This window comes from Podarcis erhardii, assembly GCF_964252035.2.
Source record: "Podarcis erhardii genome assembly, chromosome: 11".
Lineage (NCBI taxonomy): Eukaryota > Metazoa > Chordata > Lepidosauria > Squamata > Lacertidae > Podarcis > Podarcis erhardii.
In genome coordinates, this window is record NC_138501.1 from 27,299,446 (window position 1) to 27,322,532 (window position 23,087).

Sequence of the window (23,087 nt, forward strand, 5' to 3'; positions counted from 1 at the left end):
TACTGCTGTGAAGACGCCTTTGTCTTAACACTTTTTATTACAAACTCTGAGGGACATGATACAGCAGGCAAATGGCTTGCCCTCTACCCTGCCCTTGCTATTTTATTTTTGGCCCAAGATTTGGACAAGAGCTTCTGCTTTGGCATTGAGAGCCAGTGTGGTGTAGTGGTTAAGAGCGGTGGACTCGTAATCTGGGGAACCGGGTTCGCGTCTCCGCTCCTCCACATGCAGCCCGTGGGCCAGTCATGCTTCTCTGAAGCCTCTCAGCCCCACTCACCTCACAGAGTGTTTGTTGTGGGGGAGGAAGGGAAAGGAGAATGTTAGCCGCTTTGAGACTCCTTTGGGTAGTGATAAAGCGGGATATTAAATCCAAACTCTTCTTCTTCTTCTTTCCATACATCCCTTTTGGACACAAGCTAATGAAGGAAAAGGACTGTCTCATAAAGTGTTGAGACAACCTTTTCTCTTAAGCATTGCATTCCTCGAATAATTTACTAGCAGATTGTTGCAGAAGAGGTGAAGTTTATGCCTGACTGAAATTGCTCTGCAACCAGTTCCTTACAATTTGGGTGGGCATGGGGGTGGTTGGGCAGGAGGTGGGGGAGGGAGAAGGGGTCAGAGGTTTTAGGCAAATGAGCACTAATGTCAGTACTCAAATGAGTACTTGCAGTATATTCTTCCCCCCTCCCGCCACCGGAGCAGCAACAAAATGGCAGAGATGCCAGCTGCCTCATCATACACATACACAGACTCCTACACAAACTATGCTTTGTACATCAGATGTAGCATAAATACCATGTCATGTGGCAGTTGCCATGGTAACTTTTATTTAATGAATAGCAGATGGAATAAGCATGTAAAACTTACAAAAGTTGTTAGTAATTCGTAAGTAACAGCAGATCTGCTGCTGCTGTAAAGTTTAATTTTTTTTTGTTTTTACTGTTTCTATCCCCCCCCCCCTCCATACAATTATCAATCACTCCCTTTCTTCCTGCTGAGTCTACCCCACTCTGAGATACATGCTCTGGTGGTGCATAATAAACAGCAGAAGCTAATTCTTTCTCGATAAGGTTTCTATAATAATACACCGGGCAAAGTATACTGTATTGGAGGATAAAGCACGGAGGAAAAACCATGTTACATTTGCAATATATATATATATATATATTTACAAAAACAACATGGTTGTGTATGTTTGTGAGAATGTGTTGGGGTTGCACTAATATAGTGACCAGTGTCTTTTCCCCCTAGAAAAATAGGTGCCGGTACCCACCATGAAGTTGTTAGTGTCACACTTTTTAACAACAACAAAAAGAGGTGCTGGTACTGTGTACCCTTGCGTACCCCCTGGAAAAAAAAAAGGATTATCATGAAGTTTCTTTGTAGAAATTAAAGTTATTTTAATGTAGCAATGAGGGCTACATTAGAAATGAATCAAGGCTATTCTTGGTTAAAATGCTGAACTGGTAAGCATGAAAATCTCTTGAATAAAACTGCCATAATAAACCAGATGTCAGAAAGGAAGAGGTAAATAAATATTTTTTGACTAATATTGGGAAACTCAAAGCCTTTATCTTATTTTCATAGTGTTACACATTCAAAGCATTAAACCTTAACCACAATGAAAGGTGTTCAGGAACATCGATGCTAATTGTACATTCTAATATTCCATGGGATTTCTACGTAGGTAATAGGAACAGTTGATTTAGGCCGTTGAATTTAAAGTCTTAGAAGTTATTTTCTCTCACTGAGAAACAGGGAGGAAATAATTACTGCATTCTTCTTATCTCTCTTACTAAATTAACCCTTCACTCTGTGGGAATCTAAGTGAAAATTAAGTGCTCTCAATTCGCGAGCGCTCCATATTTTTCCGCCTTAAATTTACATTTTATTACAAGTGTAATTGCAGGCTAATTTTGTTGAAGTGGTATATTGCTTAGAACAGCAAAATAGCTGTAATATGAGTGTGGGAGAAAATGCTTTACTTTGAATGAATTTGAAGGCTTTTTCAACCCTGAACAGGAACTCATGAGAGGAACAGCAGCATTTGGGTGAGGAACGTTACCTTCTTTCAGCATTCAGTGCTTTAAAAAAAATCTCTGTGCCAAAGAGTCATTTGCTTCCTACATAAACAGTAGTTTCCTCCTCCTCCTTTATTTCATCTGCATGGGAACATGTATGCCCCCCATAAACCGCTATGATAGGGGTTTGTTTGAAGACTAAAACCCCAAATTTGCTTTGGGTGGCAGGTTATTTTAGCAATATTTCAGGTCAACTTTTTATTGAGTTAAAGCAATACTTTCAATTAGTATTATGCAAAATTTACAGACACCAGTGTAACAATCTTCCTGTCTAATTCCACTTTTTCTGGTCCTCTCAGACACTCCACTGTGCCTTCCCAGTTTTTCTCCTCTGTGTCTTATCTTAACACAGGGATGGGACACTTCTGGCCCTCCAGATGTCTGGAGGGATGATGGAATTGTAGTTCATCCACAGCTGGAGGGCCACAAGTTCATCACCCTTAATGCATCTACTTCTAGACTATAAATCAATACTGATAAATAAACATATCCGATAAAGGTCCATTTGGTTACAAAGTAGAATGAATGCAGGCTTTGTGGTTTAAGTTCATCTTCATGAAACAAGTCCTCCTTGACTGAAATTTTGACTTGTTCTTTTCCATGAAGTGCAGCATTATTATTTTTTTAACAAAAAGGTGCAAGAAATACAGTGGCTTAAAATAAGAGGACGCCACAAAGTTTCCTAATCTCCATGCAACTTTTTATTGGTTGCATCTCAGGCTGCTTTCTGCTCTTTGGGAATATGGTTGAACTCATCCCATTTATGTCCGACTCGTTATGGCATGAATTATGATTTTAAAAAAAGAATAAAAAAGAATTTCATTTAACTGAGTACATAACAGAAGAGGGGACAAGCAATGTGCTAAAGAAAACAAGAATTACAATAAAACCAAAAATGTAACCCACTTCATTAGAACATAATTCATTCTTATGATCTTAAAATATCATCATAATTTAAACCATCACACCCTTAAATGTACACATAAATTCATCTCTGGCAGATGTGTTAATAAGCCTATGTAATGAAAAGCAGATCCTACAAAAGCCATGGACTGGCGAAAGCTGAAATCAGTGCAGAGGATTCATGACAAACTAAACTAGTGAAAGTCTTGAAAAGTCTTAAATGGCCAGGGACTTGAAAGGCTACTGTGGACCAGAACCAGGTGAGCATCCTTGTTTTCTACACAATGAATGAAGATTCCCATACCAATAGGTGGGCTACACTAGCCTACCCTTGAAAGAATAATGGCGCCTCCAGACTATCCATATTTTGTGGGAAGGATTCAAGAGCATATCAGAACTTTGGGGTTTTTTGCAGTTTACACAGATTGAAGTGTTTAGTCACACAAGTACAACACATCTACTTTGTGGAGGGAAACCAACCCTGGATTCTTTGAAGTTAGAAAAGTGATGGGAAAATGCACCATAAGGTGTGGGAGGATTGAAGGATTAAAGGGAAGACGTGTAAGCACCCCACAAGCAAACCAAGACGAATGCTCCTTGTTTTTATTATCATTATTTATTAAATTTGTATACCACCCTTTGTCAGGGACTGGATTGAGGAGGAATGGTGGGAGCACCCCCTCCTTTTCTGAACCTTCCCAAGGGCAGGAGGGCAGTATTGATTTAGAACAGTGGTTTGCAGAGGGACATAGTCCAGAGGGGAGAAGCTGGGAAATACTGGGTGAGGAGCAGCTAGAAGAAGAAACACCAGGAGAGAGACAGATGGCAGATTCAGTGTTCTTGGACAGCATTCATGACACACACATCCTTCCCCTAAGACTAGACGGGCCTGGAAAGTGATGGCACAGAAAGCACAAGGGCAACAAGCTCAGATTACCCGACATAGGAGATGCGTAGATTAATGGGGATGGAGGGGGTAGACCTTTACTGGGAGCAATGCCATTTTTTAGTGTGATGTGCATTCCTTTGTCTCTCGCTGCAATTATTAAAGAACTTATCTGGTAAGAACACTCCTTTCATTTGACCTGCTTATTTACTGCCACCGGGGAAGGGATCCAATTCCCTGAAGCCAGACATCTTTCAACTGAAGATCACAGGGGGGTTCACACTTGAAAACGTAACAGCTCCCTCCTAATACACACAGCCAACTATAGCCATCCAAATTGATAGCCACCACCTACATCTTATGGGGAGTTAGTCCCATAGTTTAACTATGGCAAGAAGAAAATTGCACACACCCTACACCCCAATGATGGTACTGAGGCTGTACTTCTACACAGGTGACTTCCCACTTATGGAGGGGGGTGCACACATAAGTGAAATTGCATAAATTTGAGAGCACCCTCTAAGCACCCTCCATTTTATCCTCACAACAATCCTCTAATGTAGACTAGGGTGAGTGCTAGTGACTGGCCCAAGATCATCCACTGAGCTTTGTGGCTGAGTGGGGATTTGAAGCCTAGTCTCCCAGTTCCTAGTCCAACACTCTAACCACTACAGCACACTAACCCTATAAATGAAAAAAATGAAAAATAAATCTACATCTTGCCCTGAAATTCTTAGTTCTATGGAGATACTGGACAACATTTACCAATAGCTTCTATGAATTTTTATTTTTCTTTCAATGCAACTGTTAGTTCAAGCATACTCAGTTGTTTCCATCATTTTACTACAAAATCTAGTATACTAGGTTCCCAGTTACTTTTCCAGGATCTTGCATACAGACTCCTAGCCAATGTGGTGCCTGATTTTGATGGCCGGGTCTTGTGTAAGTTTTCACATATTTCAATAGGCACTAAAGGGGTTTAATGCTACTTCACAAAGTTACCATATGCCAAAAGCCATTCCTTTATAGCATTTCTACCATAAATGAAAGTAGTCATCCTTATCTGCATTGCAATGCCAGCATTTGCAGTTCTCATATTCTTATGTAACATAAAACAAATGCACAGATTTCCATCTGACAAATCATGCACAGATTTCCATCTGACAAATCATGGAGAATATGCAGTCACAGTGATGTCATTTGTTCTTAGCACTCTGCTGTTTTTCGCAAGAACTGCTTCATAATTTACACTTTATTTTTGGTATGTAAGACTACAAGAAGAGCCCTGCTAGATCACACTAAAGGCCCACCAAACGGCCTCAGCTCAGTATACCTGAAGGAGCATCTCCACCCCCATCGTTCAGCCCAGACACTGAGGTCCAGTGCTGAGGGCATTCTGACGGTTCCCTCACTGACAGAGAAATGAGGTTACAGGGAATCAGACAGAGGGCCTTCTTGGTAGTGGCACCCACTCTGTGGAATGCCCTCCCATCAGATGTCAAGGAAATAAACAACTATCTTACTTTTAGAAGACATCTGAAGGTAGACCTGTTTAGGAAAGTTTTTAATGTTTGATGGCACAAACATTTGTGTTTTTAATATTCTGTTGGGAGCCACCCAGAGTGCCTGGGGAGGCCTGGCCAGATGGGTGGGGTATAAAATAATAATAATAATAATAATAATAATAATAATAATAATAATAATATCATCATCCAGTATTCTGTTCTCACAGTGGCCAACCAGATGCCTCTGGGAACTTACAAGCAGGATCTGAGGACAAAGCACTCTCCCCGCTTATGATTCCAACCAATTGATGTTCAGAGGTGTACTGCCCCTGACCAGGGAGGGAGAACACAGCCATTGTGCTCATAAATGTGATCTTAGTGACAGGAAGAGCATCACATATACCATCACACATGAACGGTGCCATCCTGCTTATTTTGTGTAGCATGGTGGGAAGTTCTGAATGGTGATCACTTTCCAGTTCTAGTCATGTACGTATGTAGTAAAATACATCCATGTGTGTTCGCTTGAGCTGTATATGCGTTTTCATGAGTGGGGATCCTGGTGATATATGAAGGCAGCACCACGTTCCTCCTTGGCTCAGTCTTCTAGTAAGAACTATGTTTTTTGCAATAATAGACAACATTCACTTGAAATGAATCCTTAATTTGAACAACCAAGTCCTGTGAGAGGAAAATATGTCAATTATTATTTCTTAAAAAAAAAAAAAGACAACAAGATTAAACACCAAATCCCACCACAACAGGAGAATTATTTCAAATCAATGGAAAGCTAAAAGCAAAAATTTAAAAAATAGCTTCTGGACATAAATCAGTTTTCATTTAGCTTATAGGACTCTAAACTGTACGGCATGCAATAAACTCTGGGCAGTGTTTCTGCAGCAGCTTTCTGCTGAAAAACCTTTATAGATCATCAGTATACTAATAAGGGAGCAAACTGAGCAGTCTAAGCAAGATCCTCAGATACTATTAGTTTCATTGACCCGACTACGATTCAGCAGTGACTGCTTCATTCATGTCACTAACAAAAGTCAATGATTGCAACTGTGGGATCCTCCTGGGCAGAGGATGTGATGAGAGCCTCATGGCAAATTGCTCTCATGCACAAATGTTTACTGGAGAGGGACCCAATTGTGAAAGGAATAGGGAAATCTGAACAAAAGAATCTCTATATCTTGTCTTCACAGCCCAAGCATTCTATATACTTCATCTGAAAACTTTACAAACAACTTTGAGCTGATGGAAAAGTGGTATAAACTAGCAAAACTAAACAGTATATTTTCCAATTTAATATAACCAACAATATATAAAATGTTCTTCCTCTTCTTGCTATCCTACATACAGGACAGACAGATTCTGTGCAATATAAATTCTACTGTTTGCCTGTATAGGTACTTCTCTATATTATCTATGCACACAAATGCATTCAAAGATGCAAGTGGAGAAAATTAAATCACATTTTTCTCAAATCTTACTTCATTATAAAAATCTTACTACAGATGTTTCTTGTAACAATGAAATCTTAAATAGATCTTCAATTTTCCTACTTTTGCTTTCAGGTGTTCAGATAATGTTTCTTTTTATAGGAATCTAAAGCTAAAATTGCAAATTCCCTGCATGCATTTACTGGCGTAGATCTATTGTGCTTTGATAATTTACAATCCACAAAGACACGATTCATAATATTTTGGTCTCCAAAACTATTGTGAACTTATTGTTTTATGTAGCCTCATTTATGTTTTCTTTGTTTCAAAGGGCAATCTATTACAGAAACGAAAAACCTAGAGAAGTTTCTGGTGAGATCTGGAACCTGTAGCAACTTTCACAACTGGCTGTTGCTATGATGTTCATGAACTTCGCAACAGCAGTTGCTCCCTTCGACATCTTCTGTAAAAATCCCCAAATAGGTCCCCAAATCTGTGGTGATGCTAAAAGAGGAAATAATTGCTAAACCTTTAGCGTAGGAAAAACACTAAAAATCCCCCTTCTAAACCACAGTGTAGGAACTCAAAGGGAGAAGTAGACTGCTGGCCTATCTAAAAAGCCATTGCACCTGGCAGTGGCAGAAGCTTCAAAGCCTCATTAAAGGCTTGTGTGCAGAAACATCTTTTTTCTCTGCAAATGGGAGGGAAGAAAGATCAGCACTTGAGCAATCTTTCCAACAAAACCCATTTGTTCTGGAGTCCTAACGTGCACATCTGCAGTGAAGCAAGATTAAGAAGCAATGCAGCCATTGCCATATGCTCCTAGTTCTCCTCGCTGGATTACTGAGAGATAAATGTAGATAATAAGAGGTGAAAGTCACTGTGGCACAGTAGAGACTGAAACATGGAGGGTTCCTCCCCCCCATTGGCAATAGCCTACTTCGTCAGATGCACACGATGAACTTTGGCACTCAGCATGTATGTGCTGAGTGTTTAGGTAGATAATGCACAACTTACAACAGAGGGGCATGATCCAGTCAAAGTGAAGCACTTGTAGGTTCCTGTAATTCAGCTGGAGAAACTGAACATGTGCCAAATTCACCGACACCTTGAAGTGCTTAATTCTGGCTGGATCATGCCCAGGATTGGCAACACATATTACTTCATTCTTCATAGTGGCTAATATACTGGCTGTGAGACACTTCTGTTGGTTAGAACATTATCTACATTGATCTTCTCTTAATGGGCCACCACACCTGCTCAAATATGTGCTCTCATTTGCCTCCTTGAAACTGCTCCAAGCATTGCAATGAAATATTATTCAGAAAAGTAAAGAGCGAGTCACTGGGATTTGCAGTATTCTATACAACAGTCATCTTAAATGTTTCACTGGCCAGAAATTAATGATGGCTCAGATATTGACACACATTCTAACCACTTAGTGCACTAGGAAGCAGAGACCCAGATAATATTGAGAAATGGTAGAATGTATGTGAGGCAAATGAAAAGTCTGTTTTTTACTTACTTAAAAGATTTATAGTCCACTTCTTCTCCATGTGGTCGAACTGGCTTAAAATAAGAAATGAAAGCAGCAAATACTTTATATGCATTTTGCAATGAAAAGCCTCCCACAGGCCTTAGAGATAAGCAGGATGTGCAGTTGGCAAGGAAAAGGAAAGCTAAAGATTAAGGCAGGTGTGTTGGGAGGCAGGGCAGATTGAGAGTTGAGAGTGGGAAGATTGCATAAAGGCCAGATTGTGGCAGAAAGGTAGGCTGTGAACTGGTTTAATGCAAGGACAGGTGTGGGAAGCAGACAGCTGAAAGAGAGATGTGCAGAGGATTTAAGAGAACTGAAGTATCATGAAAAGGGGAAGCCTGGCAAAAAACCTCATTCATGGCTTGGCTGTGTTCTGATGGCAGGCAGGAAGGGGCTTTTTATTGACTGCAGGTGTCCAAGCTGTCATATCCGAGTTCTGGTTGTTGTTTTTTGTATAATATTTACCATATTTCTTAGTAGGCAGAAGTTAAGCTACTGAAGGTTCTACTGAGTTAGACTTCATCCCCTCTTGGAATTGAAAGGATCTTTCTGAAGCAAATGACACACTGACTATGCCTTTGGGACATCTTGCAGAATTTTTATAAGTTACAACATTTAGGAGTCGGGATGGAAAATCAAGTGTATCCTGTCCAATGGGAATTAAAGTAACTGTTCCAGATGCATAGAACAGAACTTGGAACAAGTCCAGGAGACTGGGGCTAACACCCCCTGTGCTTGCATAAAATGCCATGGGATCTTTTCACAAGACTAACTTGCAGATTGCAAAGCAGTTACCTTAACTGGCTCCTGATGTGCTATATCACAACTCGCTCAGATTTCCATCTGTGGTGTCTGTAACTACTGTTCATATGCTGGAAGTTCATCGGCAGAAATAAATAGGCTGGAGATTGGCAATGCTGATGCCAATGCAGGATGCTTTTATCATTTGCCAGGCACAACCATTTCATCTGAAGGATGCTTTAAAACTGTAAGAATGCCCAGAAAACACTACTTAATAATCTGGGATTGTTTGGCATGAGTCCTGCCACCAACCCACCATCTTATAAAATTATCTCATTGTTATATTCCAGCTGCATACATTGCTTCATGAAGCGTCAGTCAAATAGTTTTGGGTCTGGTTCAGATTTCACATGGAGAAGGTCTGATAACAGATTCATGATACAGTATTGATGTTTCTTTATAAAGCATATCCTAACTTATCCTAGTATTGGCTTTCCTTTTCTGCACCCCACTCAAACGCTTTTGTCTGGCTGGAGTATGTTCTTGAACTATGCTTATGCCTCTTGCTCAACTGGATGGAGAAGGAGAGCTAAGTGTGGAGAGACCACTGGTTTTTGAGTGGCTGGAACGTAGCCTGTTGAACAAAGGTAAACGTCACATGGTTGCCCATCAAACTTTCACCTCTGGCCCTACCCACAGCTAGCATGTCACCTCCAGAAGGTTGTCCATTTAAAAAATGTGACCCTCAGGCTGGAAAAGTCCCCTGCCCCCTGCTTCAAAGCTTGGGACAAAACAACTACAATGCTGTGTCAGAAAACTGGCTTATTTATGCCATAAGCACTATTCGGAGCTTACAGCTCTGCATGGACACACATCTTTCTAAGATGCATTCTTGTTTTGTTACTTGCATACGTGCCAAAGATGGGCTCCATCTGTTAGGATATTTCAGTTCCACCTTAAAAGGGAGCAGGTTGTTGTGTCACAGCCTGCGTATTTCCTGTTCACAGGAAGTTTCTCTTTTGTTTATTGCTTTCGTTTTCTCTCTGTGTCTGAACATCGAAGCAGGCAGTCATGTTTTTTCTCTGTTCTGACCAACGCTGAATAAAGTTGTAAATAATGCTCTCCTGAGTGCATCTTTCACTGTGGGAACTCTGCTGAAAGAGCGTGCACAAGCCTTGGAATGTGGCATGTTATTTCTGAGGCTCGTGTCGCTAATTGATACTGTATCTACGGGAGATCGATGGATCGTCCAGAGACGGCGTGGGGGCATGATGGCCTTTGTCTCCCTGGCAGTATCCCAACACCATCCTGGCCAGTGAATACTCTTTGGTACGTGTGCCTTGAATAAGATGCAAGTTAGTTAAATGCAAGAGGTGTTATAACATGGTCATTCTGACAGATAAAGAACAACTTTATCACCATCACCATCATCATTAGAATAATAGAATAGTAGAGTTGGAAGGGACCCTGAGGTGCATCTAGTCCAACCCCCTGCAATGCAGGAATATGCAGCTGTCTGATACAGGGATCGAACCTGCAACCTTGGCATTATCAGCACCACACTCTAACCAATTGAGCTATCCAGCAAGGTTCTTCTTCTTCTTCTTCTTCTTCTACTACTACTACTACTACTACTACTACACATGGGCAACACAATGCTACTATCTGTATAGCATGAGCACCTCAACAAATAATTTCAGCAAGTAATGCAATATGTCACATCAGTGGATGGCATAACACAAGAGGTCTGCTTAAAAGAGAAGAAACCTATGGCTGCATGCATGTAGACTGGTGCAACGAGGGCTGCACTGGGGGTTGGCACATTTCCCTTTTAGTTTTCACAGGAGACACCAGTTCCTGCTACCATCTATCCTCTCCTCACAATACAGCCTAAAACGTGTGTGGCAAAGTCAGCCCTGGGTGAAATGCCCCGTATGATATAATTTCAGGTTACTAGGTGTATCTGCTTGTGTCACTCGGCTGACAAAAGCCTTCCATTAGAACGAAGCATTTTGCAGCAATTTTCCCACTCTGCAGCCTCCCCCCCCCCATACACCCCATAATCGTGTTCCAGAAGGTTGGGGGATCCCCTGGGAGAGATGGAGAGGGAGAGATGGAGAGGGAGAGATGGAGGCTTCACAAGTAACAGGTAGAAATTTCTTTCCTCCTTGTTCTCCTGATGGAAGCCTTACTTTCAGCTGATCGACAGCAGTGATACAACCCTGTGTTCTGAAAAAGGATAAAAACTAGGATGGTTTCAGATATAGTTACATACAATTTTTTTTAACAAAAATACTTCACTATACAAAGCCTAAGCAAAAAAGGAAGAGTCGATGTATTTCTACTCCAGCTAATAATTTGTGTGAATTCAATCTGCCATTATTTTCAAATTTGTTGCTTACACTGGGGAAATGAATAACTTCAAATACTAGTGTAAAAAACAGCCCTTCTTTCTTTCTCAGTACCTGAAGGCATGACTCAAAGTGTTTCAACAAATATGTAAATGTATATGGTTGTTTTTTGTGTTTTTTTTAAAAAATAGAATTTACCTGCCCAAAGAATCCCTGTTCTTGCCCCCAAACAATTAAGTGGAGTTGCGTAAGGGATAAATTTGGCTCTTGATGTTAGTAGGGAAATGGGATGAGATTTATGTCAAGCTGTTTTTTATGAACTTGAATCCAATTTCTAATCATCCAGATTGCCCTGTACAATAAACTCTTGATTATGACTGCTGGCATTTACAGTTTATAAGACAAGATGATGTGTAGCACAATTTTCTTCATTCATCTCTTCTTCTGCCACTGCTCCTAAAAAGACTTTATATTTTTCTGCTAGCTTTGTTTTTAAAAGTCAAGTAAAATTATTGACATTATCAAGCATGTCACATATCCCCAGTGCACATGGAGTATTTAGTTGATTGCCATGGAGTCTGTCTTTGGACGGAGGATTTAGCTCTTGTTGATGGTCTAGGAAAGTTGACTTTCTTGTCTTCAGGAAGCCACATCTACGGATGTCACTTTCTTCTTCCAGTAAAAGGAAGCAGACATCCCAAAGTGGTGTTTGTTTTAGCCAAGTACACTGCATGCATCTGTTTTATGCTTCTGATGCCTTCCTTTTATTTTTTGCTGCCAGTTCTAATTTAAAAAGTAACATAGGAAAAAATCAGGCACTGGCCTAGCCTGCAGTCCTGAAAAGCAAGCCACATGTTGGAAAGTTCAGTCAACATAATATTCAATATACAGTACAATATATGGATATACAGACAATATACAATATACTGGTGCTATATTAGCTGCAGGACCTCAATAATATCAGGGTGTTGTGTCATGATTTGTATTGTTAACAGTGAATGACTGCCTGTATTATGTGGGATGGGGATACTGCATCTTCCTCTGTGCAAAAGTCTCCAATTTGTGCCTTTGTGTGAAGGACTGACGTTGGTAACTAAGAGACTGTAAACCTTGAGGCTTTACCAAGCTCTTCTTTCTGAAAACCTTTCAGCTGTTACCAAATTACTTCAGTAAAAGAAGAAGCATAAGCAAAGAGTCAGAATACATTTGAACAGGCTCTGTTCTTATATCTCTAAAAGATATAACCATAAACCACCTTCAGGATTTGCTTATCTAGTCTTTTATTAAGAGAGTCTGTTTATTTCATGTATATTTTTATAAGAAACATGTCATATGGGTAGGGATATGGACCCTGACTCACTTTCATATTTCATTGGTTTCAGTAAGAGAACCACATACTCATCCTCCTCATTTTGAGTAGCTTTTTCCTGTGTCTCACTAAACACTCAAATATCTGCTGCCATTATCCCATTGGTTTGCATTCCATCCTCACTAGTAAATTGTTTTCTCCATCTTCCATTTTGATTATTGACAGCATTTTTAGGTATTTTTAAATTGACATATTTTATCTTAGTGGAATCTACACACATATATAAAATGTTCTGAAAATACTTTTTTTTTTAAAAGCATTTTTTAAAATAGTGGTACCTTGGGTTACAGACACTTCAGATTACAGACGCTTCAGGTTACAGATTCCGCTAACCCAGAAATAGTACCTCGGGTTAAGAACTTTGCTTCAGGATGAGAACAGAAATCGTGCAGCAGCAGCACGGCAGCAGTGGGGGGCTCCATTAGCTAAAGTGGTACCTCAGGTTAAGAACAGTTTCAGGTTAAGAACGGACCTCCAGAATGAATTAAGTTCTTAACCCGAGCCATTTTAGATCTGGTCCTAACCAATGTTGATGACCTGGTTAGTGGGGTAGAAGTGGAAGGATCATTAGGCGCGAGTGATCATGCTCTTCTGAAGTTTACTATACAGCGGAAAGGAGCAGCCAAGCATACTAGGACTCAATTTCTTGACTTTAGGAAAGCCGACTTTATAAAACTTAGGGAAGTGCTGGCTGAAATCCCATGGACAGTAATACTAAAAGGAAAGGGAGTTCATGATGGCTGGGAGTTTGTTAAGAGGGAGATAGTAAAAGCACAACTTCAGGCAATACCAATGAGACGGAAGCATGGAAGGTGCCTAAAGAAGCCAGGGTGGCTATCTAAAGAACTTTTAACTGAGTTAAGATTAAAAAATGATGTGTATAAAAAATGGAAAAGGGGGGAAACTACCAAAGAGGAATTCAAACAAATAGCCAGCACGTGTAGACACAAAGTCAGAAAAGCTAAAGCACAGAATGAACTCAGGCTTGCTAGAGAGGTTAAAAGCAACAAAAAAGGCTTTTATGGGTATGTTCGTAGCAAAAGGAAGAACAAAGAAACAGTGGGGTCACTCAGAGGAGAAGATGGTGTAATGCAAACAGGGGACACAGAAAGGGCTGAACTCCTCAATGCCTTCTTTGCCTCAGTCTTCTCCAATAAAGAAAACAATGCCCGACCTGAAGAATTTGGAGCAAATGATTCAGCAGAGGAAACACAGCCCAGAATAACTAAGGAGATAGTACAAGAATACTTGGCTAGTTTAGATGTATTCAAGTCTCCAGGGCCAGATGAACTGCATCCAAGAGTATTAAAAGAACTGGCAGATGTGATCTCAGAACCACTGGCAGTCATCTTTGAGAATTCCTGGAGAACAGGCGAAATCCCGGCAGACTGGAGGAGGGCAAATGTTGTCCCTATTTTCAAAAAGGGGAAAAGAGAGGACCCAAATAATTACCGCCCAGTCAGTCTGACATCAATACCAGGGAAGATTCTGGAGCAGATCATTAAGCAAACAGTCTGTGAGCACCTAGAAAGGAATGCTGTGATCACCAATAGTCAGCATGGATTTCTGAAAAATAAGTCATGTCAGACTAACCTGATCTCGTTTTTTGACAGAATTACAAGCCTGGTAGATGAAGGGAATGCAGTGGATGTAGCCTACCTTGATTTCAGCAAGGCATTTGACAAGGTGCCCCATGATATTTTTGTAAAGAAGCTGGTAAAATGCGGTCTTGACTATGCTACCACTCAGTGGATTTGTAACTGGCTGACTGATCGAACCCAAAGGGTGCTCATCAATGGTTCCTCTTCATCCTGGAGAAGAGTGACTAGTGGGGTGCCACAGGGTTCTGTCTTGTGCCCGGTCTTATTCAACATCTTTATCAACGACTTGGATGATGGACTCAAGGGCATCCTGATCAAATTTGCAGATGACACCAAACTGGGAGGGGTGGCTAACACCCCAGAGGACAGGATCACACTTCAAAACGACCTTGACAGATTAGAGAACTGGGCCAAAACAAACAAGATGAATTTTAATAGGGAGAAATGTAAAGTATTGCACTTGGGCAAAAAAAATGAGAGGCACAAATACAAGATGGGTGACACCTGGCTTGAGAGCAGTACATGTGAAAAGGATCTAGGAGTCTTGGTTGACCACAAACTTGACATGAGCCAACAGTGTGACGTGGCAGCTAAAAAAACCAATGCAATTCTGGGCTGCATCAATAGGAGTATTGCATCTAGATCAAGGGAAGTAATAGTGCCACTGTATTCTGCTCTGGTCAGACCTCACCTGGAGTACTGTGTCCAGTTCTGGGCACCACAGTTCAAGAAGGACACTGACAAACTGGAACGTGTCCAGAGGAGGGCAACCAAAATGGTCAAAGGCCTGGAAACGATGCCTTATGAAGAACGGCTAAGGGAGCTGGGCATGTTTAGCCTGGAGAAGAGGAGGTTAAGGGGTGATATGATAGCCATGTTCAAATATATAAAAGGATGTCACATAGAGGAGGGAGAAAGGTTGTTTTCTGCTGCTCCAGAGAAGCGGACACGGAGCAATGGTTCCAAACTACAAGAAAAAAGATTCCACCTAAACATTAGGAAGAACTTCCTGACAGTAAGAGCTGTTCGACAGTGGAATTTGCTGCCAAGGAGTGTGGTGGAGTCTCCTTCTTTGGAGGTCTTTAAGCAGAGGCTTGACAACCATATGTCAGGAGTGCTCTGATGGTGTTTCCTGCTTGGCAGGGGGTTGGACTCGATGGCCCTTGTGGTCTCTTCCAACTCTATGATTCTATGATTCTATGATTCTACCACTGTATGTTGAATTTTCCATAAGGCTCACCATCACCATCTAGTGTCACATTGTATATTGCACTTAAAACACACTTAAAATGTTTTATGTGCAGCTGCAAAGCTGCTTTTACCAACAATGCAAAAATTAATAAAACCTCCCCAGTTTTCTTTCCTCGTTGCTTGCTTTTAACCTTCAGTTTGTTTCCATCTTTCTTTTGGTTGCTTTAACGGTACACAAATTTCTCTTTAAAATACTATTTTGAAACCATGATAGGAAGTAACATATGCCCATTTCCCTTTTTTGCTTATGTCTGAACTACACATTCAGAAATACCATGTGGTGCATCTCTCCTAGGGCTGTATCACTTCAGAGGGCAGTTTGGGGGAGCAGGTCCCAGGTGGCAGCTGGTGAAAGCAGGTCCTTTGTTCAGAGTCACAAATCTTGTAAGAAAAACCTGACTTCCTGTTGCTCAGATTCTCCCCCCCCCCCACCGATGGCATGTGGGAAGATTTAGGGTGTGGAATAGCCTGGATCCTCAGAGGTGCCACACTCAGCTGTTTTGTTTGGAGGTTGCAATATGTTTCTTTAGGAAGTGAAAAGGAAAATGAATTTTACTGCCCCATTCAAAATTAATGGAACTAGTCTAGAGAATTCATATTTGCATTGGCATCCTCTTTTGAACATCATTATTGCAGCCCTCATTAGGGGCACCAGTAGAATAGACTTTTTTAAAAACTCAGATAGGAGCCAGGATGTGGGTAGATCAGATTAGGATTGCCGTGCTGGGGGAGGGAGAGTTAGACAATTCCTTCCATGCCTTCTTCTCTAATTAAAAACACTACCCCCAGAACTGTAATTTTTTAGAGGGGGGGGCAGCGCATATTGATTGACATCCTGTTTCACATCAGGATGGCCCCATCAGTTTTAGAGAACATAGCATCTATTTCTAGGCCTGCAAACATCAACCTAGCCTTTAAAGGTGAAGGTATGTAAATTCTACAGCTTGTTCCACCATTTCTAACAGCAATCATTAAGATGAAATGGCGCTGGCAATTTTGTTGATGTTGCAGCGTGATGCACAATAGTGCTCTTTTGTTTTGAGGTAGGAACATTAGTATGAGATTACTGACACACAAAGAAAAGTAAACCTATAAATTCTAAAGACACAAAGAGAGAAGAGACGGACAGTAATGAGCTGCCACCACTTTTATTCACTATGCCTAGCTATAACTATACTTCAGAAGATAACTCCCTGAAGATTTCTAATGTTTAGCAGAACATTTATTTTCCTTTAGTGGCTCTCAGATGCTCCTTCTCAATGGCTTGATGGCTCTCAGAAGAGTGAGATCTCAGTATATCACCACAGTATCAACTTTTTCTGAGTGATTATGGGTGGGTTGGTACAATCATCGAACAGCAATGGCCAATGTGGTGATTTGGGGGCCAAAAATACAGATTAGGGATTTTGCTGATGTACTGAAGACCACACTGCCCATCAGTTCCTTCCTGAGCTGGCTGAGGTGGTCTCTGATATGGTGTTGGAGAACCCATGAATGGTGTTCTTGGAGAATTTCCAAAATACATGCTGAGGCTGCCTTAGAAGGACCAACTTGGGACTTCATGCCTGCCATTACAAGCAGGGGGTTATCTCTAAACCTCACTGGTCCAACTTATTGTGGGAGATGCACTCTGGATCTGATCTTTTCTATAGAGCAGGATATAGGTGGCCTGAAATTGAGAAGTAGGGGTTGTAATAACCCTGTTGTCATGGTCAAATTACATCTCAAAGAAGTTTAGATTGAGAGTGCCTTTCCCCTCTACACCAAATTCTTATTCACTCTGGCATTTTAATTATTGTAACTGGTCCAAGTATTTTCCATGTGTGGGTGTGGGGATGTTATTAGCCTTCTCTGTTGCTTTAGCCTCCTCTTTGTATTTGGACGAATCTGTTGCTTGTAATTGTTGTTTATTTGGTCTTTCTTAGTACAGTGGTAACTCGGGTTACATATGCTTCAGGTTACATACACTTCAGGTTACATACGCTTCAGGTTACAGACTCCGCTAACCCAGAAATAGTGCTTCAGGTTAAGAACTTTGCTTCAGGATGAGAACAGAAATCATGCTCCGGCAGCACGGCAGAAGCAGGAGGCCCCATTAGCTAAAGTGGTGCTTCAGGTTAAGAGCAGTTTCAGGTTAAGAACGGACCTCCAGAATGAATTAAGTACTTAACATGAGGTACCACTGTATAAGACAGCATAATACATACCTAGCAAGAGAAGGCTTACTTTTTTCTGGAACCTTCACCTTTCTGCCTCATGAGGAGGTGCCCCAAACAATGTAGATCAAGACTGGGGAATCTGTGGCCCTCCAGATGTTATTGGACTCCAGTTCCCATCAACCCCCAACCAGCGTAGCCAATGGTGGTGAATGAATGGAGATGGTGTCCATCAACATTGTGGGGGATGGGAAGAGCACAGGTACCCCATTCCTGGTATCGCTGTCCAGAGGGCATATATTTTCAAAATCAAACTCTTACCAGGAGGATGTCTGTTGGTGAATATTTAAAAACAGAGATCCATAAATATCATGGGTCTGTTGTGGAAAGTTAGGTTGTCAGATGTATGAGCCAATGTGATAGATAAACATTTTCCCTACACTTCCCTCCCCCCCTCCCAGTGCAAAATAAAATGTCGAAGAGCAGTGATAAGAGTAGAAGGGTTACACAAGAGAATTCTGTTCCCCTTCATTTTAGTAAATGTACTTTGTTCATCGTATCCATACCCTTATGAAAACTCTCACTTCAGAGTGTTTGTTCTGGGCTCACAAAGCTGTACAGGTGGTGCTGGCTCAGCAGGAAACCTGCTCCTTGCTGAAGAGCTGCCAATTACTTGCTGCGAAACTAAAACAGAAGAATAAATATTGCATGTTGATGGATGCTTGTCAGGAGACGTAGGGGTACTTTCAACAGGGCTTGTCAGGTGAAATACCTTCAACAAATCCACATGCTCAGTAGCAAAATGGAGAGTTTGCTCCAGCTGCTTCACTGGCAAACCTCGAGCTTTGTCACATAAATTTAAATTATAGATGACATAGTGGTGGAATGGAAATGGATTGCACCTTTAAAAATAAATCCCGTGAAAAAGCTCACACGCCGAGGGCTTGGCCATGCCACGGAAGAGCCTCCGAATGATCCCTCACCTTTCTCTGTGTCTAAAACTGAGGAGATGCAGTCTGCCTTCCCTCCCTCATGGCAGTGGCTTCTCTAAGCACTCCAGAACGAGCTGTTCCTGTTTCTCAGCTGCTTGCGAATACTGGGGATGCAAGTTTGCAACTATAACAACAAGCTTGCTGAGGGCTGGCATATTTTCAATTGTGTCAGCAGTTCAATACTTTTGCAGTGTTATTCTACCACAGGGTGATGGGAGAGAGAGAGAGAGAGGGAGGGAAGTGTGGGAGTAACCCTTCCAAACGCAGAAAAGATTATTTGACAGAAAGCATGCAAGGGGTGTCAATAAGTGCCGTGAAAATGATTGCCTGCATTGAAGATTTAACATTAAAACCTTCAGTGTTATTCCCTCATAATAAATCGTCAAACAAGGGAGGTGACAGGGGGAAGGAGATTGCAAGAAAATGTCCGGCATCTGATAAATGGGGGGAAGAGGAGAATCTTTGTTTGAAATATGCTGGCAGTCTATGCAAAAAATAAAATAAAATGCAATGGCTAAAGTGCACTCTACTGAACAACACTTTAAAAACAGGGCGCCCCCCCCATTTCCTCTTCCTCTACCTGATTCATTGAAAACTTGTGGGAATAGCACTTATAAAGACTGTGGTTTTCCATCCTGAAATAACAGAAAGGAACATTTATAGCTGATTTGCTGTTGGTTGTGTAATACTGATGTAGGGTAAAGGAGAAGTTGGGAGTTCATTAGAAGCGGGTGAGGCTAGCTACTCACAGCATACAGGTCCACTGCATTTCTAGAGTCCAGAAAGATAAAACAAAGCAGCACATTTTATTTTTCACTATTAGGACACACCCTCAATACTACTGTAAATGGTTCCCCCCCTTCACATTTATGGGAGGAGACAGTTCTTTTTAAAAGCACTTATAGTAGCCTTGCCTAACCTGATACCCTCCTGATGTTGTTGAACTTCAACTCCCATCACCCTTGACTGCTGACTGGGTTGGGGAAGATGGGTTCATAATAATCAGCTCTTGGGGAGACAGGGCTGAAGTGATCTCATGGAGGACACCGTGTGAAGGAGAAGTCTGATAATAAAAGAAACTTCACGAAAGAACATCCAAATGCCAAAAATTAGGGCAGAATCAAATGGTCTCCAGCAAAAGTATTTCATATGAAAAAGGAACTCTGGGGGAAATGGTTCTTGAAAGAACTTCCTTTTCCAAACAAGTTTGAATGTTTGCAGCCCAGATCAGCTGCTACTTCAGTGAAAAGCACAAACCCTTCTTGATACTAGTAATAGTGATGTCATTATACAACCAATCCTATTTTGTCACTGAGCAAAGCATAGGACATGGCTGCTCCCATGGAACATCTTAGAGTCAATTGATGTAGTTTACTGTCACACAGGCAAGACCATATACCACCCTCAAACTCCCAGACAAGACATACAATCCAGAGCACAGCATTTCAAAAGCAAAGGTTCCAACAGAAGCCTATTCCATAATAAATTTGTTCATCATTAAGGCATCATGTGATTTTTTTTACTTTTTTGCCACAACAGCCACCAAGGCTATCCCTCTAGAAATAACAAAGGTGGGCAATAGGTATTGCTGAACTGCAAGTCCCATCATCCCTAGCCATTGACCATCCTTGCTGTGGCTGATGGGACTTGTAGTTCAGCAACATCTGAAGCCCCAAAGGAACCCCCATCTGCTGCAGAGCAAATGGGTGCCCAATTATTAAAGTAAGTGACCAAACTGCATGTGGTAAGGAAAGGCAAAACAGCCAGAGAAGACCTCAATGTCAAACAGCACAAAGTCCTTCCTGACTCCTGTAGACCACTGGTAGAAGGCTAAGGATATAAAAATCCTATAAGCTCTGACAGTGCAACTTAATAGCTATGCCTCTTACGTATATGCAAACTAGTGCAGTTTACTATGTTTCTTCTTATTATTCCCCAGTTTTCCCACCTAAGCTATCAGTGTGTTCTTTACTGCAGTAGCTAAGTGAAGCACCATCTGACTGGTCCCTCATGGCCAAAGTCCTCACTGGAAACTGCAGCTCTAGCTCTGAAGTTCCACTAAAACGTGTGGCATTTCCCCCAAGAGGCACAGTGTTCCTTCTCTGCATTGGTTGGACCATTTGCCACCCAAAGGGACCCATTTCCTGGTTTCTTGCTTTCTTTCTTTTTTGTTCTCGCAAAGTTGAGGGGGAAAACTTCAACAGACATTCCAAGCCTGATCTTTCCCAGAAATGATTCTGAATGCTTTAAGATATTAGCGTAATTATCAAAAGCTAATGAGTTTTTAAAGCTTTTCAATATGAAACCATGATTTCAGAACCTCTTGCTGTCAGAACTATAACTAGGTTACAGACGCAGTGGCATGATTTATGACCCATTCACACTAATGACTAGAGAATGAAGATACAGCTCCTTATGAATAAGCACTCTTGCCTGATCATGACAGGGCAGTGAAAGCTCTGAAAATATGCTTATGTGCGCCCACATAATGGACCAGAGGCTTAATAAAAGGCCACCTTAATAGCATGCATATATTCCTCTACTAATATAACAAGGGGTAGCTTGCAAGCAGAGCTGAGTGCCTATTATCTGAACTTCTGCTGCTTGCAAACTTCTAGTTAGCCAAATTCTCTTGTGTGCATATGTCAACCACCCACATGTTGCTCCTATTATCATTATAAAATTAATACCCTAAAGTAGATGGGCATGAGGAATTTGATTTTTCTGCATTCCACTGTGAACTGACCCAATCCACACTTCTCAGTTTTAGGTGTAGATTGGAATGCATTACTCTCTCAAAATTTCCACTACACTTGTTGGCTAAAAAAAAAAAAAAGTACCAAAATGCCTTAAAAACCTTCAGATAAAATATATTTAGAAACATCTACAATGATATATAGTATTTTTCTTTATGGGTATTTTGAAATAAAATTTGTACTTAAATATGATTTTTTGTGCAGATTTTTTGACTTTTTTTTAAATCAAAGATTCATGTGAAAATGGAGTATAATGGGTTTATTAATTAACACATGCAAAACTGCCACAGACCATACCTTGGAGTCCCTGGGTTTTGTTTGTCTTCCTGAATTGTGCTTCTTTGCAAATTCAAAAGCAAAAGGAGATGGATTATGGGGGAAAGAGCTTGCCAGCAGGACTCATTTGGGCAGAGGTGGGGAGTTATTTATTTGCAGGGTGCTATGCTATGTCCCATCAAGCAATCATTATTCCACACATTCCAGTGCATTCCCCCATCATTTGCCTTACTGCAAGAAGTTTGAGGTTCCTTTTTGGATGGGAGTTCCTTGTGCAAGAGCACCAAGTCGGCTTAACTTACTCAGCCTGAAGTTGCTAGTTCATGCTTCAATTCCACCCACAAAAATAGCGGCAGTCTGGAAGTGGTCTTGCTGATATGGAGCATGTGAGTAGTACAGCTGTACTGGAAGGCAGAAGGAGTTGAATTTGGCTCTCAGGAGCTTGTAAACATTCTCCCGTTTGATGGCCCCAAGATAAGGTAATGTTCTGGTTTGCTTGTTCTTGGAGAACCACAGCAGCAATCTTCAGGGTTCCACCACTGCTGTGAAAAGGTCAACATTGAATGAAACCTGAACCCATCCATGTAATCTGTCTATATTGGACTGGAGTTGTTTGGAGGTTTGGGACTCAATTCTAGAGCATGTGGTTTGCATTCTCTTGTTAAAATTACTTGGGCTTGTTTTTTTTTTTAAAGATCTTTTGAGATCTTTGTGATTTTCTGGCTCTAAAACATAGCTTTCTTTTTCTTAATCATTTGATTTGAGTTCCTTTTTTGCTATCCTATGTCTTGCATATAATCCTAAGGAGAGCTCTGGAGGTTTTATTTTTATTTATTCCAGGCATTGCATCATTGGTTGGCTGTGGTTTTCTGCTGCTTGACATATATTAATCCTTGAGCAGTTATGTCATTACTCAAGGGGGAAAAAAGTTGTCCCCCCCCCCCAGGCTTGCTTATTGCTTTTGTCCTTTCTGCCTTTTCCTGGAAAGCTTTCATAAGCTGTAATTATTTGCCTGTATGTTCAGGGGATTTTGAAGCTTTCTCTTTTTTTCAATGGAACAGAGAGGCAGGGAAGTGGCTGGCAACCCGCACACAGCTCTCACTGGGCTATGCAATGGCAACAAAAACAAATTTAATAGATTAATACAGAACTAGGCACAGAGAGCCCAGTGTTACACATTCTTACTCAGCGAAGTCACTGGCCATGATCCAGTAGTGCACGTGCACCAGATGTGTGAGCA